This window comes from Molossus molossus, unplaced genomic scaffold (genome assembly GCF_014108415.1).
Source record: "Molossus molossus isolate mMolMol1 unplaced genomic scaffold, mMolMol1.p scaffold_m16_p_3, whole genome shotgun sequence".
NCBI lineage: Eukaryota > Metazoa > Chordata > Mammalia > Chiroptera > Molossidae > Molossus > Molossus molossus.
In genome coordinates, this window is record NW_023425366.1 from 126,422,970 (window position 1) to 126,436,945 (window position 13,976).

The window sequence follows — 13,976 nt, forward strand, 5'->3', positions numbered from 1 at the left end:
AGGGTGGAGGTGGGGTGGGGTGGGTGGTGCCAATGGGGTAAAAAGGTAAAATATCTGTAACAAAAAAATAAATAAAAATTCATATAAAAAAAAAAAAAATGGAGACAGTCCTTCTCAGGGGGAAAAATATTAGGAATGGTGTCATCAATAGATTTGCCTTACAAGAAATGTTTCAATGAGTTCTTAAGTTGAAATAAAACATGCTAAACAGCAATGTAAAAGTATATAAAAGCATAAATCTCAACTATAATGGTAAAATATAGACAAATGCAGAATAATTATTACACTGTAAATGGTTCATAAATTATGTTTAACCTTAATATAAAAATTAGAAGATAACAAATTTGAAAGTAAATATACAATATAAAAAGAAGCAAACTGATTACCAGAACACAAAAGAGTAGTAAACTGCAGCATTTTTATATGTGATTGAAGTTAACATATAATCAAATTAAAATAGATATTATAAATACAATATATTTTATGTAATCCTTGCAGTAACCACAAAGAAAAAAACCTGTAATAAATACGTACATGAAAAAACAAAGAGAAAAGAATCAAAGCAAAACACTAAAAGAAAAAAAAATCAAGTAACAAAGGAAGGTAGTAATTGATAACATAAAACAACTGCAAAATAGACAGAAAATTAACAAATGACAATAGTAAGTGCTTATTTTTCAATGACTTCCTTAAATGTAAATGGATTACACTCCCCAGTCAAAACACACAACATGGATAAATGTATAAAAAAAAACAAGATCCAGCCCTGGCCGGTTTGGCTCAGCGGTTAGAGCATTGGCCTGTGGTCCACAGAGACCTGGGTTCGGTTTCCACTAGGGGCATGTACCTCGGTTGCAGTTTGTCCCTGGCCCTGGTTGGGTTGTGCAGGTGGTGGCTACTCGATGTGTCCCTTTCACATCGATGTTTCTCTCTCTCTCTCTCTCTCTTCCTCTCTCTCCCTCCCGTTCTATCTGAATAAAAAATGGAAAAATGTCCTCGTGTGAGGATTAAAACAACAAACAAAAAAAGAAACAAGATCCAGCAATACGCTTTCTATAGGAGATTCTCTTTAGACTTAGGAGATGCATATGTTAAAGTGAAGGATGCAAGAAGATCTACCCTAGATCTTAAGATTTCCCACATTAAACCATAAATAGTAACCAAAAGAAAACAGAATATACTTATATCAGACAAAATAGATTTTAAGTCTAAAACAAAGAAACAAACTGCTCATTATATAATTACAAAAGGTTCAATTCAACAAGAAGCTATATCAATGATAAATAATACGCACCCAACATCTGGACATCTAAATACACAGGAGTCCCCCTTATCCACGGGGGATACGTTCTAAAATGCCCAGCAGACGCCTGAAACCTGGGTAGTACTGAACCCTATATATACTGTTTGTCCTGTATATACACCTACCATCGATAAAGTTTGATTTACACATTAGACACAGTAAGAGATTAACAACAATAATAAGATAGAACAGTTATAACAATACACTGTAATAAAAGTCATGTAAGTGGCTTTGGGACATTATTAAGTAAAACAAGAGTTTTCTGAACACAAACACAGTCTACCTGATCACTGAGCCCGCTATTAGGTAGGTAACTAAGACGCGGGAAGCGTATACAGCCTGAATACTCTGGACAAAGGATGGTTCCTGTCCCAGGCGGGACACGGCAGGATGGTGAGAGAGTTCATCACCCTACTCAGAATGATGTGCAATTTAAATTTATGAATTAATTACTTTTGAAATTTTCCATTTAATATTTTTAGACTGTGGTTAAGCACAGGCAACTGGAACCGTGGAAAACAAAGACACAGGTAAGGGAGGAGACTGCACAGGTGAGGAAACTAGCTTGAGAGATCAGTTTGCCCAAGGTCATGCTCGGCCAGTGCAAGCAGGTCAGGTGCTTCTGGAAGGTTCACGTTCCTAACTACCCTGTAAACACACAACACAGAAAACTGAAAGAGTATGGGCCTCTGTTCCAAGGTTCTGCCTACTTTCAAAGGCCTTTCATCTACTGAGGCCAAGTTGAAACATTGTTTCATGCCCTCAGCCCACGCTGCCTGTATGATTGGCTTACGGGCCTGGGAGGTGGAGGCAATGAGCCCTGCTCGGTGGGCACGAATGTCAGTTACACAAGATGAACAGCTCTGGAGGGCTAATTAAAGCCATGTGACCGGGGTTAACGATACTGCACTGTATACTTGAAATCTGCCAAGAGGATAGATCTTAAGGGTTTTCACCACAAAAAGAAAAGAAAATGGCAGTGAGGCTGTGAGGTGATGGATGTTGACTAGTCTGATCGTGGTGATTATTTCCCAGTGTTGTATACCTTAAATAGAAACCATTTTTACATGTCAACTAGACCTCAGTAACGCTGGAAAAGAAATCTCTAAATATAACCTGGATCTTTTTTACACAGGAAAAATAAATATTTTTTTCTTTTAATTAAATTTATTGAGGTGACAATGGTTAACAAAATTACATAATGTTCATGTGCACAATGCACAACACAGAAGCACCCCAAGTCAAGTCTCCGTCCATTGCCATTTATCCCCCGTGCCCTCCTCCACCTCCGCCACCCTCCCTCACTTCTCATCTATTGAAAAAAATTATCCATTTGTGGAGGGTGGCAAAGTGAAAAGTATTTTCCCACATTAGACCATAAATAAAATTAAATTCCAGATTGATTTTATAGACAAACATAAAAACTATGATTCTGTTAGAAAACAGGAAAATATTTTTATAATTGAAAGAATGAAAACTAAAATCAGAAACAACTGTAATATCAGAATTGACTACCTTCAAAATGTCAATTCCTGTGAGCAGAAAGACACCTTACACGTAAATAAGAACCGAGGACAAATGATGAGCGACAGCAGATGCTCACCCCAAGGGGCAGGTGTGCTGGGTCCTTAGCCCAGATCTCTCCTTGAACTTCTTCTCACCCCCGGTCTCCACAGACATCAGAAACTTCCTTGCAGATCTGGGGAAGCCATAGCTTTCTGATGCAGAGGCCAGGGCCATCGGGGCCCTCTGACCGAGAGGGTAGGGCCACGGAGCCCCAGGAACGCCAGCACCTTGTCCCCTCAGCTTCCTGGGGGTAAGGAAAACAAACCCCTATTCAAGTCCTCGTTAGTCCGGCTCCCTGTTCCTTGCAGGGGACACTTCCAGATACTAATAAGCAAGGAACACAAGAGTCACTAAGATAAAACAATCTGACAGGAAAATGTGCAAAGGTCAGAACAGAGATTTTTTCTTTTTGGAACAGGTAATTTAGAGGAAAAGAGAAGTAAATAAACAGATGTGCATTCAACTTATAAGAATACACTTGTAGCCCTGGCTGGCTTGGCTCAGCGGTTAGAGCATCAGCCCACGGACCAAAGGGTAGAGGGTTCAATTCCTAGTCAAGGGCACGTACCTGGGTTGCAGGTTCAATCCCCGGTCCCAGTTGGGTCATGCAGGAGGCAACCAATCAATGTGTCTCTCTCACATTGATGTTTCTCTCTCTCCTCTTTCCCTCCCTCCCTTCCACTCTAATCTTAAAAAAAAAAAAAAAAAAAAAATCAATGGAAAAATATCCTCGGGTGAGGATTAACAAAAACAACAACAACAAAAGAATATACTTTACACTCGTAAGAAAAGACAAATAGCGAGATGGCATTTTCCAGTCTTCAGACTGATACAAATTAAAATGAGAGAGACAGATACAATCTACAATGTTGCCACAGTGTGGGAACCACTGTCATCATCAGGCTATCCTCAGCATAGACATTTTAAAAGTCAACTTTTCAGCATCATGTAATCACACTTTTAAATGGGCCTCCTCTTTGACCCAGCCTTTCCACTTCTTAGACTCTATCTCACAGAAGAAAATCCAATGTGCAGGTGCCCACAGATACCCAGTCAAGCAGGATCCCTGCTGGGCTGACTATAATGTCAAAAATGAGGACCACTGCATGAGCACCACTAGGAATGGCTAAACATCTCACGTAGCAAATTAAAACTGAGGCACGCCCCAGCGGGTTTGGCTCAGGGGTTAGAGAACTGGCCCTTGGATCAAAAGGTCACAGGTTTGATTTCTGGTCAAGGGCACGTGCCTGGTTTGCAGGTTCGATCCCCAACCCCGGTCAGGGTGCATGCAGGAGGCAGCCAATCGATGTGTCTCTCTCACACTGATGTTTCTCTCTCTCTCCCTCTCTCCCCCTGTTCCCTCTCTAAAAATCAATGGAAAAGAATATCCTCAGGTGAGGATTAAAAAATATATTAAACAAAAGAAGAATGAGGTGACTACACGTACATATCCAGAAGAAAGGCCAAGATGTGTTTTAAAATAAAATAAAACCTCAGACATACAGGCACAGTAAATAAGTTCTGAATGAATAAACATGAATTTGTAATTGAATGAATAAATGGTCCCAACTGTATTTAATAAGCAACAGAATTACAAATACGTCTTTGCAAAAGCATAAAGAACAGTCTTGAAGGATAGACATGAGGGCATTAAAAACCAATAAACCTAGGGAGAGTAGCAATGGACCAGGTGGAAATGAGGCCCATTCACAACTGGGTAATTATTCTTTAATTTATCTACAGATCAGCTCAGGAATACCAACCTGAGGCTTACATTGGAGCAAAATACTGTGTTTCAAGAATCCAGGACACAAACTTCAGGAGGCTGGGCCGACGTGAGGGGAGAAGCCAATCAAAACTCGGTAGAATGAAGTTCAAGCAGAGTCACAGCTGATCACCTTGGACCCAGCAATCCTGACTCTTCAAAAGCTAATGCATCCAAGACACGCCTGATACTCAGGCTGCCGCCGTGTACGTAACAGGATTCACTAACAGCCACGACGGAAAGGCTGAAGTTGGACACAGCTGCTCAGTGCCAACGATCGGTAGACAGCATCCCCCCCCCCCCATTGCAGTTCCTGAACCCTCGCCGAGCTGCTGGGCTCACTCTGGTCACCTGTCTCTGGAGACAGCCTTCAGCCCCTGCTTCCCCCAGTGAGCCAAGCCTCCCCGTGTTCAGGCCCTAATACGGCTCCCTCCTCGCCAGTCTGGCCTGGCCCTAGGACCCAGTTCTGACCAGTGGGATACTGCACAAGTGACACAGGTCGGAGGTGGGGCCGTAGAAGCCTTGACACTTCCTCTGGCTCTTTTGTGATGCTCACTCTCAGAACTGCTCCCTGTTGGAAACTAGCTCCCTGTAACAGGGCGACTTCCTAGAGATCACGCAAAGCCCACACCACAGGGAGCGGGCACAGGCAGGACCCAGCTCCCAGCTGCAGGCAGCATCAACCACCAGCACACTGAGTGACCAACTCACAGACAAGTCTTCCCTGGAACTTGCCGGAGCCCACTAATGACCACTGCCCAGCAGAGCCTAATTAATCGGCAGAACTGTGAGAAACAATACAAAATTGTTGTTTGAATCCACTAACGTTTGGAGTAGTCCATAGGGAGCCAGAGATGAGCAGAACAATCCTTCATTTCGCAAGGAGACACAGCCCTACTGGAGGGATGGATGGAAGTTAGGCTGGGGAAGCACAGGGAGGCACTGCTTGCACTGCTACCCACAGTGCTGTCCTCCTTGCGCTTAATCTCCTTAAACCTGCTACTTCAGAGGGAGATACTATTTCTAGCTCCATTTTGTAGATGAAGAAACGAAGGCATTCGAGTCAAAAGTTGAAGGTCACATATAGCGAATAGGCAGTGGGAACAGCACGTTCAAGCAAGCATTTCTTCTCTGAGGAAATGCTAACAGAGCCTGTAAGAGCAGGTACCTGGGAGAGGGTCCTTCGGCCCGAAATAGCTGCTGGTCCCTGAAGATCCTGATTTCTAGGATTCTGGTGGAGAACCACATTTTGATGACTTCCTAATAATGGGATTAAACACACACACACACACACACACACACACAGAAAGTTGTCAGGGCTGATGCAGGTAAATTACTGGGCATCTAAATATGTGCTGGTCCAGGTCCTAGATCCTGGGAATAAGAAGATGAAAAGACACAGTTTCTGCCTTCACAACATCCCCGCCCTTGGGGGGGGGGGGGGGGGGGGGAAGGGAAGAACCTCAGGACAGTGGGATACACATAATAATTGAAGTCTGTCTGAAGCGTTTTAAAAGCAGATAGGAAAAAGCCCACATTGTTTCAGTATATCCATTATCTAAATTTATTTTAGCATAAACTCAGGTCTTTTAGTGGGACATTGTTAGATTTCTACATCAACACTGCAGGCATTTCACTGAACCCAAAAGACGAGGCTCATAGTGCCATATGCAATCCCCGACTTAAGCCAAGGCCTCAAGACTCCTTAAGGTGACCTTTCCTTTAACAAAAAGCAACCTGCTCTGAGCCACTTGTCTGCACACTGGCCCAGGGCAGCTCTGCAGCTGGACCAACCATATGACGGAGAGTCCAAATGTCAAGGAGCCGCTGACTCCCGTCTTTGTGCCAACACGTCGCAAACGCGGGCTCTTGCCGTGTGAGGCTGGGCTCGGCCCCAAGGTGCCAGATGGTCCCGAGTACTCGAGAATCCAGCCATCTGCAGAACAACTCCTCCTACGGCCGTTACAATTTGTACTGATGACGAGCCTCTATCGGAATGCGTTTAGATCTCTCATCTATGGATAATCCTGCCCTCTTCACTGTGGGCCCAGGTTTAAGACGAGACCGTCAGCTATCAGAATGGGAGAAACCTACTGAATGAACATCTGCGTACCACCCACTGACGCGGGTCCCAATCTGCATTACACCACCTTCCCTGGACACTCACAGACTAGAGATGATGAGACCCACCTTGAAGGTTACTCTCGTGACATAACACACTACATGGGGTTACCCCTGGTTGTGGGTTAAATGTGAAGGAATAAAATTTTAGAAGAACTAAATGCTGGATTTCATTTGGTCAACTAGGAAGCCCTTCTGTCTCGGACAAAAAGCTTGCTTGCCCACAGACGGCCACGGACTGGGTCTGCCCTGCAGGCCGGTGCCCATGACGTCCCCATGGGTGCTGGCTGGGAGACAGAAGCTGCAGTGTCCACTGACCAGGCTGTCGGGATGTGGTACCTCAGAAGAGAACGCCCACAGGTGATGGAATCCTTTTCTGAATCAATTCTGGCCCCAGCAGGTTGGTACATTATTTCTTCATTGTGCTCAAAGCATTAAGGTACTCATAAAATGAGTTAATGACCCATTTAAAAATGCCCTTTATGGAAAAAAATCACTTTTCTATTCCAGGAAGCTGACATTACATTATCTTTACCATTATAATGGAATAGCATCTAAGAACTATTTACATGAAGGCCTGCTAGGCTAGAAGTTACGTGATGACCAACAATTTATTTGATATTGGAGGTAAAATAAAATATGAAAATTATTTGATATAAGCTAACCAAACACTCGCTGGTGGAACAGTCAAGATGCCATGCTGACTTCACAGGCCCACGGGGTGTGGGCGACTTCTGGACGGAGCTTCCTGCTTCTCGGAACGGCTCCAGGGACCCCGAACCAACCTCCAGTTCCTGCCGCAATGGCGAAGCGCCCTGGCCACCGCTGGCAACAAAGGCCTCCCCCGAAACGTCTTTAAGGCATTTATGTGGAAGCAGTTAAGGAATTCGGGACAGGGACCTTCTCTGAACAGCCTGTCACACCCACAAGCCCCCACGAGTTACCAGGAGGAAAGGGGGTGCGAGAGGCCGAGATGCCGCTTGTTGTGGGGAGAAGGGACCACGCGAGCACAGCCCTGCTCCATCGCGCCGCGCCCACGCGCGGGACAGCCGGCACCTTCTGGGCTTACCAATGTCTCATGAGACAAATGTTCTGTAATGAAAATACTCTGGGTTTTGGTTTCTTCTCTAGCTGTACTGCCCCACCCTAGGTGACATTCCAGGGCCTCCCTCTGCCGTCCCATCGTCCCATCGCAGACGCGGGTGAAGAGCAGGATTCCGCTGACCGAGGCTCCGGTTGCTGGAGAGACCCCACCTTTTCATAAACGCTACAGAACACGATACCCTTTCGTCGGTTAAAAACAACAACAACGTGCGGATAACTCAAGGAGGGGCTCCGTGTGTCATCGACTCGGCGGCAATTCTGCGCCTCCGTATATGTGGGAGTGGGTGGTGGGCAGTGTTTTATTTTGCTGATAGCCCCTCATACCTGCTGAGAAACCATGACTAATTGTTCTAAAGGTAGAAAGTTCTGGAAAATTTTTGTTTTAAGTGGCAGAAGGGAGGATGGAGTGGGTAATGGCACGGTTTATCTGTGACTGAGTTTATGGTTCCTTTGTCTCTCAGAGAGGAAGGTCACAGAGAGGACATGCGTTCTCGTGAGCATCCCTTTCTTTTCTACGTGATGCCCTGATGCAACCAGATAGTTCTTCCCAAGCAGATACATAAATAATACATGCCATAAATACATTACATTTGCTCCAAGAAGTTAATCTCAAAATCTCTTTTAAAAGGATCAATACCAAAGAGGATATCTACAGAGTATTGAATTTACGTGTGTCAGATGCTTTAATCTCAAAGGCTCCTCATGCAGGGTTGGTTCCTGTACTATAGCCAGACTCAGGTGACGGTGAGGGCCACCTGACTTCAAAATGAGGAGGTACCTGAACCTGCAAGAACCCCTTAGCCAAAGGCCAGATTTCAGTGCCAAGGCCAATGTGGTCCCATTGTACGTATTTATGTAGAACAGTGACACCCAGTGGCAGGGAAGGCAAATCACAAAAGGGAATTCTCCGGTGGTCCCTCCCACCCTTCGATTCTCATTAGGATTAGTGAAAGAAGTGGCCCCAAAGGGCTTAATTATTTTCTTGGCTAAATTATTTTGAACATACCCAGTAACTTATAACTAAGGGCCATCCTGGTGGGCTGGTCTATTCCAGCTTCTCTGGAAAGATGCACACCCCTGCCCCAGCGAAGCACCCGGGATGGAGGTGTCTATGAAGACGTGGGAGGTTCTGGTGTCCTGAAGGAGCATGAGCAAAGAGGGCGCCACGGTTCTGCAATGGCCAACTGGGCAAACGACATGCTGCGGAAATGCTGCCAAAATCATACACGGATTTTCTGCTCCTCGACTCTGAGTCCCTGAGAGCTGAAACTATTGTCTTTTCCTGTTGTTAAAACAAGCTATATACGTCTGACAAATGGCAGGCACACTGTGAATGTTGAACGAGAGAGAGAGAGAGAGAGAGAGAGAGAGAGAATGAATCGGGGGATGACGCTTCTAGGAGACCACACCAGATGAGGAGCCCCCAGCGCACGTCCAGCGACGCTCAGACAGCTCTTGGCCAACACGTGCAGTTAAGGGGCAGTGGCAGGAGCTGTTACTCGTGGGGTACTCACAACACACGTTCAAACACAGTCCTCCATGAGCATTCCCATCCAGCATCGGGAACCGGAGCAGTTACCCAGCTGGGAGCGGCCGGGCCAGGACTCTACGCCGGCGACCAGCGCCAGCCGGCGTCCCCCTCTTACCACACGCCGCTCGGCCCCTCTTCAACGAGAGAGGCGCTTTATTTACAACAGGACTTCTTTACAGAGGGAGACCTATGACTGCATTGAAAATATGATTTACACATTTCTTCAGTGGCTCTGTGACGTGGGAGGAACCCTAGCCTCACACACACCGTGCCCTGGCGTCCTGGGTGGAATGTTCACACACCCGTGAGACAGAGCGAGGGAGGCACAGCGCCCTCCCTGCATGAGGAGTGTGTGTGTGTGTGTGTGTGTGTGGCATCTCCCTTCCTCAGCTGTCTCCCCAGTCATGGTAAGAACAAGATTCTACCTCTTCCTACGAGTTTCTAGAAAATGACTGGAAAGTGAGTCTCATATAATTTTTTCCACATAGTCTCACTGAAAAGCAGCTTCCTGCTGCGGTCCCCTGGACCCCGTGTTCCAACCTAGGTCCTCGGTCACTGAGAATGCAGGGAAAGAGGGGTGCAGGCATACGGTTACATGCGAGGTTCGCACATATCTCATTGAACATGAATTAGCCGGTGACCCAACAATATTCTGCAGTGGAAAGAGCTAGCCCTATTCTCCAAAACAAGTCAGCTCTTCTACTCAAAAAGGAAATCTGCTATCTCCTAAGCTCTTTTGAAATCACCCATGAACTAAAAATTGGAAACTCAACGGCAGCTGACATCAAGCATACTGACCTGGGAAGAGGTGAGGTCCCAGGAAGGGCATGAGCATGCGCCACATACCAGCTGCCCTACAAGGGTTCTCTCTCCAGGAGCACATCGGTGTTACTGATGAAGAGCGCTTCCAGGTACACGGGGGCACCTGGAGACCAGACTGACGATCCGGAAGGCACCGTAACTATATATTGTGTAGACCTCTTTTAATCTGAACGCTTGCTACCTTGGGCTTTCTGTATTTCATATCCTTTATTCGAGAACTATGCAAGGTTATAGTCTAGGTCTATTGTAATTTAGCATTTACAGTCCACGGTGCCTGTGGGACAAGATTACCTCCCTGCGTGATATTGTTTTTCATTTCTATACTGATTAATACACCATTTTGGCTGTCACTTAAGCAACCAGTTCAAGCTCTACTGTTATTTTAGCTCCATATTGTCAAACAGGTGAATTTATAAATGCATTACCTGAAGGAAACGTTCCCCCAAATAGCAGAAGTGGAAACTTTATTTATTTATAATTATTTGTTAGATTTGTAAAAATGTTCCTGTTGCTGGAAAGCCCCTAGCTAAATACAAATTAAAACACTTTTGAATGTAGTGAAAACAGCAGTGACATCATCTGAATTACCCACTGGGGGATGCCAGGCAGCAAGGATGTATTTCTCTTTCCTTCCTTGTTTAATGTGAGTGCCTGCTTAGGGACATAAACTTCCCGTCTCCATCCCTGACTGCAGCCAGCATCCTTTCTCGTTCTTAGTCGCACCCTGATTTTGTGGTGGGGGATAAGAGGGAGAAGGTGACTGTCCCTAATTTGTAGCCTGGTAGGAAAGTAATTCAGAATGACTACCTCCCAGCAGAGAAGGAAAAGATACCAGTTCTTCCCTCTTCCTGGTCTGGACATGGTTGTAGCCACCCTTCAGATGTCCTTCTGTCCCTTTCCATTCCTTCCAGTCTTCCTTTCCTTCCCTCAGTCTCTTGATATTTTGCCACTAAGTTCTCTTCTGCTTCAGCGAGCGCCAATTTCTGTTGCTTGCGATCAGAAAGCCTGACTCCTAACGAGAGGGAGAGTGAGACCCGGAGCAGTGTGGACTGCCCTTCGGCACAGAGAAGCTCTATCCAGAGCTATTTCCAAACCCTTCAGCCTGAGGCATGTTACAGAGCCAAACTTTCTTTGGAGGCAGCCAAGGAACATCTCAGCCTTGGTGCTGAGCTGACTCTGACTTCGACTGCAATCCCTGGATTTTAGCAAGGTCCCATGGCCTCTGCACTGCAGTGTCCTCATCTGTCACGCGGGGTCACTGTGATGGCCCCATGAGGATACACACAAGGATCACACTTCTCTCTGGGGGGGCACAGGGTACGTGCTCCATACATGTTAGCTAACTTGATTTTTTTCATCATCTGTCAACTGGGAAACAATAATATCCTCAGCACTCAGAGTTATTTTCAGAGTGAAATGTGTGAGACAGTACTTTGCAATATGTAAAGAGTCTACGGATACGAAACCAGAAAGAATAGATAAGCTGCCCTCTGGCTCACGCGCAGAACTGAACTAGCTGCGCGCCCGCCCAGCCTCCGCCGCAGCAGATGGCTGGCCAGCAGCTGGGACTTCTCATGTCGAAACGAAGGGCGAGGCAGGGAAGCTGCCCTGGAGATGAAGAGACCTATTTTAGGAAAGACTCTTAAAAAAGGAATTGACGATGATATATTTTAGACAGTCAAACAAACATCAAGAATAATATGAAAACCAACAACCCATCACTCAGCTTGAGAAATAAAACCTGGTTAATGGGGACGAAATCCCTGTAGCTTCTCTACCTCTTCTCCCTCTCCCCTAACTTCTCCACAAGTGCGTTCACCCCTAAACAACATGCAACTGTATGTGTGCATATATGTGCACACATATGTGCATAATTTGTTTTGCTGATTTCAAAGTTATAAAACAAATGGTGGCGTGCTGCACATATTCACATGCAACATATGTTCTGAGAGGCCTGAGGTTGTGCGTCGTCTCGTTCGATGTTAAACCTCCAGGAACCTATCACAACAGTCCAGTGGTGACGGACATTTGGGTCATTTCCAATCCCAACACTCTGGTCCCTCCCCTTGTGCCTTGATGCCACGGTTTCTCAGGGCCCAGCCGCAGCTGGAAGGCTTCTCGCCACCAAGATCGTGGGGCCCCCTCCCCAGAGTTCCAGATTCAGAAAGTCAGAGATGAGATTCCAGCATCTACTCTTCTAACAGGCTCCCAGCTGGCGATGCTGACTTCGCTGGTCCCGGGCCCCCCTTTGCGAACCATCGCTCCAGGCTTCAGTTAAGAGGGGCGGTGGTGGGTCACAGATACAAACCAAGCCAGCTGTTCTAGATCCCACCACACTGTCCTCTGAAGCCGGTGAGTGAAAAATCTGGCCGCGCCCCTCTCCAACTCCTCCTCCACCCTGACAAACACCTCTGTTTTGAGAGTGACCGAGCCGTCATCCCTGCCAGGCAGTAAGCTTGTCACTTCTTACTAGCTTGGCAGACACTGCGAAGCTGGCCACAGATGGGGAATGCTGGCCAGGGCCCTAGGCTCACCCGCAGCACCCTGACCCTGGGGATGGGAAAGACCCAAGTCTGCACGCAAGAACCAAAACATCTTCTGTGAAAAGGACATGCTTGGTGACTCTACTTATTCATTTATTTGGATTTCAAACACTGCCTTTCCATCCAAGAACCCTCTGTGGTAACCACAAGGGAGCTCCTGCTGGCTCCCTGCCCACTGGGGTCCACACTCCACAGCACCCAGGGCTGCCGCCGGGTAAACCCCCATGGCCGAGTTTCCACCACGGGCCAGGCACTCGAGCCGGTTGAATTTCACAGGGGTCCATGTTGCAGGCATCACCTTCTTCAGTTCCCACAGTAACCACCACCACCGCCACCATAGTCAAAGTGAGTGCGTGGTCCGCGTGTCAAGCACGGACCCGAGCTCCTGGATGGTCCCTTTGTTGAACCCGCACTGCAGTCCCTGGTGGAAGAGCTACCATCCTGCCACCTCATGGATGAAGTAGCGAGCAGAGCAGTTCGACAACTGGTCCCAGGCACATCACCCCTCAATGGAATCCAGATCTGGTTGACCCCAAAATCAATCTCCTGCCCTATTTTGCAATTGGTCAGTGCCAGGCACCTCACTTCTTCACATCGGAAACGGAATCCCGAGTGTGGGGGGATGTAACCTCAGTGTTGTTTCTATCAATTCCGCTGGAATTAGTCCCAAGGATCCCAAGCTATTAAGGAGAAATGCACAGAGAAGTATTTGAACAACCTACTTTTTTTTTTCCAGAGGAAACTAGCTAGGTTCAGTGGACCAAAACTCCAACTGGAAAGCTGTTAAGGAGAGCTGAAAATAAATATAAAACTTAATTGGAAAATAGATTTACCGACACCCCTCTGTCAATCAGATGTCCACCTGGCATACACCCAGGTCTAACAGCCGTGAACTTCAGAGGAAGAAAGGAGTTCTGCTCCCAGACGACTCCCGTTCAGAAGCCCGCACCTTTCCTGCGTCTCCTGCTTTGTTTTGGTAAATACTCAGAGTCTTTGCTGCAGACTGGGCTCCCAGACAAGATGAATGATCATCAAAATACAGTCAGCAAAATTTAAAAATATGGGTGAAGAAAAGATATTAATATCTTTTCTCAGGTAATCAGTACTTTTTCTTTGACAAAGAAATTGCCCACTGTGTATGATTTATGCAAATAATATATGTTAATGTCCAGGCTGCAGAGCATATAGCTTTGCATATAAGTGTTTGTGGAAAATACATGT

General features: G+C 46.3%; 1 protein-coding gene across 1 annotated transcript in view; it reads right to left on the reverse strand.

Moving 5' to 3' along the window:
- Positions 1-13,976, reverse strand: part of HS3ST4 (heparan sulfate-glucosamine 3-sulfotransferase 4) — a 377,245-nt gene that overhangs the window by 251,886 nt on the left and 111,383 nt on the right. The gene's annotated exons all lie outside the window — the stretch shown is intronic.